The sequence below is a fragment of the Sinocyclocheilus rhinocerous genome, unplaced genomic scaffold (assembly GCF_001515625.1).
Source record: "Sinocyclocheilus rhinocerous isolate Xijiao unplaced genomic scaffold, SAMN03320098_v1.1 scaffold869, whole genome shotgun sequence".
NCBI lineage: Eukaryota > Metazoa > Chordata > Actinopteri > Cypriniformes > Cyprinidae > Sinocyclocheilus > Sinocyclocheilus rhinocerous.
The window spans coordinates 218,244-221,262 of record NW_015653483.1 but is presented as its reverse complement, the minus strand read 5'-3'; the positions used below and the strand labels follow the sequence as shown (position 1 = coordinate 221,262).

The 3,019-nt window shown below is 41.0% G+C and overlaps 1 pseudogene; it reads left to right on the top strand.

Moving 5' to 3' along the window:
• Positions 1 to 3,019, top strand: part of LOC107716307 (serine/threonine-protein kinase VRK1-like) — a 20,435-nt pseudogene that overhangs the window by 11,540 nt on the left and 5,876 nt on the right.

Below are 3,019 nucleotides of genomic sequence, written 5' to 3'. Positions count from 1 at the left end.
TAGGCATTAAACTGCCAGAATTTTAAAAGACGATATCTCCGTTTGCATTGAACTTTCAGCTTTGTAACTTTGCAAATATTGTTTATGCTCAAACAGCAACATTAGGCACTAACTAACGTCAAAAAAGTGAAATCGCAATGAACCACCCCTTTAAGTTGGTTTTATATGTGGAGGATGAATAAGTGGGAATGCCTGTGTGTATTATTACTGTTTCGTGATATAAAAGGGAAAAAGTACATGACTCGTAGCTCATAGTGCGGACTCAGAACAACACATTGTTTGATACATCAGAAAGTAAATCATACTCGGGTTCAGACCAAGGTCTGGCTGCTTTCAGACAAGACCATGTTCTTACCTGATACAATTTGTTAACTTTTCATGTACAGGATTCTACATATGGTCCTCATTCTGTCTCACTGCTCTGTAAATGTATGGCCAGTTGTACTGTGTAAATCACACTGCATATGGCAAGTGATATAACACTTGAGAGTTTATAAAAACACCTACCCACTGATGCACCGACTCGGGAGTTCAGTGTTCTGATCCACTCCTAAAGCTAAACTCAAAGCAGCAAGGCTGTAAATTTGACAAACCTTGTTACTGCCACTATCAAACACACTGTGGCCGAGCCGACATCACCTCACTAGCCGTCTTGACGTAGGCTGTCGGCAGCTGTTGTGTAGGTCATTAGCATGGTCTGACCTGTAGATGAATGTAGATAATTTTCTTTTGGCCCTTGGCACCCCGTGTAGATGTTGATTTGTTACCATGGTGAGGAGTGCAGAGACGGGCACTTTGTGTTCCGCTGAACCCCATGCTAAAGGCCTAATTATAACCTGTAGGTTTGAAGTGAGCCGGCTGAAATTCAGAAGGAGAGGTTCAAGAGTTTGACATGGCGCTTTGGATAATCACAATAACAATAGGCCGTAATTATGAACAACAGCTTCTATCTGATGGAAGGTGTTGTGCTCAGCCTGGAATACATCGTTCTTGTGGTTCAGCCTTTTTTATAAGTGAATCGGTGTCAGGACTAGGCCAGGCAGGCCACCCCTTCGGCTCCTATTACAGAGGCGGACAAAATGTTTACAGAGCATGTCTTATCTTGTGCACTTTAGTCTTTAGTCATAGTGCTCTTTTTACATGCCACTTAAGAGCTTTTTTTTTTTTCCAAGGTCACCTGTGAGGGATGTTAAAATCTTTTCTATTAAATTGTGTGTTTGCTAAATTAGTTTGGTCAAGGTTGAAGAAAAATAAAGAAAACCTATATACGTGGCCTAATGGTGTTGCTGGCTAGCGGGCAGGGAGGCTTACTCCGTAATGGGCATGGCAGGATCAATGATGGCCATGGATTTAGGCAGAGATTTTCCCTTTTGAAGAATGCAATCAATAGGTAATTTCTCAGGAGATGGACTGCAGTTACAGTATTGAGTTAATACACTCTCTAGGCACGAACAAATGATGTGCCTTAATTTACCCTTATAGATGAAGTTGGAGCTTTTCATGAAGGGACATGCTTAACGGGAGGTTAACTCTCGTATATGAGCGGAACTGACAAAACCGTTCCATTCAGATTTAAATTTAGGTGAACGTAATTCATTGAGGGTCCTTGGCTTAAAGTCAACCTGTAATTGGTCAGTCTGACCCAAAATGTATTTTAGTTTAATAGCTGGGATCCAAAATGAATATTTCATATCTAAATGCTGCTGCTGTCTGTCTGGTTGGCGAAAGACTAAGCAGTCAGTTTAAGTGAGGCCATTTCACACCCAGTGCTCATAAGCAAATGCTTTTGCTGTAACATTAGAGCGGTGTTGTTAAAACTGAACTGGGATAGATTCCCATTGAGCTTATGCAAGTGTGAAACCAGCTCTCTTGGGCTTATTTGAAGACCAAAAGTACTTATTCCAAAAGTACTAATCTCTTCTGCTCCTGAGGTTAAGAACAGTTGCGTAGAATCTAGAGTTGTTTAGCATTGTCAGACAAATGTAATAAAAAATTTAGTGCTGGGTAAAAAAAAAAAAATCTTTTATTGAGTTGTTCTCACAGGCAACATGCAATATGACCAGTGTAGTTTGACTCTTTTGTGAGCTGCTTCTGTTTAGTAAATCAAATATATACAGCAAAAAATCATGTAGTCTGATTCCTAAATTAATGACTCTCATGAGCTGGTTCTTTTCAGTGAAACAAAAACATACAGTGTGACGTGTTGCCCGATTCCTAACTGAATGTTTCAATCCCCATTGAAGCATCAGGCTCTTATGAGTTGGTTCTTGTAATGAATAGTCCAAGAAGATGAGTTAGTGATTTGAATCAGTCTGAACCTTGGTATAATTTACAGAATTAGAAATTTAAGAATATGTAAGGACTGCATACTTTCCAAAAGAGTTGGAATCAAATTTAAACAAATTAAAATCTAAATCAAATCAAGAGTTTGTGAATCAGAAACAAACCGATTTAAGAAATCTGTATTGATACCTAGAGTTTTTTCCTGGATGCTAAATAAATGTGAGAACCATAAAAGATGAAGTGGCCTTGTAAAAAGTTTTTAGTATACAAAAGACATTTACACTAGATGGCAGTTGTGTAATGTGCTACAGCAGAGGTGGAGTTGGAGGAGGTTTAAGGGAGCACATGCACACACTCTCAGGCTCTTCTCTTAAGGCCAGCGGAGACCCCACGAAATCCAGAAACATGTGGAAACTATTTGGGCCCAGACATTTATTTCTTTGTTTTACTGCTTGGCTCTCCATCGGAGAGAGTGTCGGGCCGGGCCACAGGCTGTCTGGATCATGTCAGAGGCCGTCAGGATCAGGTTCCTGGACGAGTCGCCAGACCAGACGAAGGAGGTGGGAGTGTGAGAGAGATGTGAGGAACGCTGGTGGGAGGAAACTGACCTACTCTTTCAACTCTCAGCCTCTCTTAGAAAAGCCCCATTAGCCTGTGAGGCACGCCAGGGCACCAGCTGAGAAAACAAAATACTCCTCTCTATCACCCCCCCCCCCACACCTTTCTCTGCCTTTTT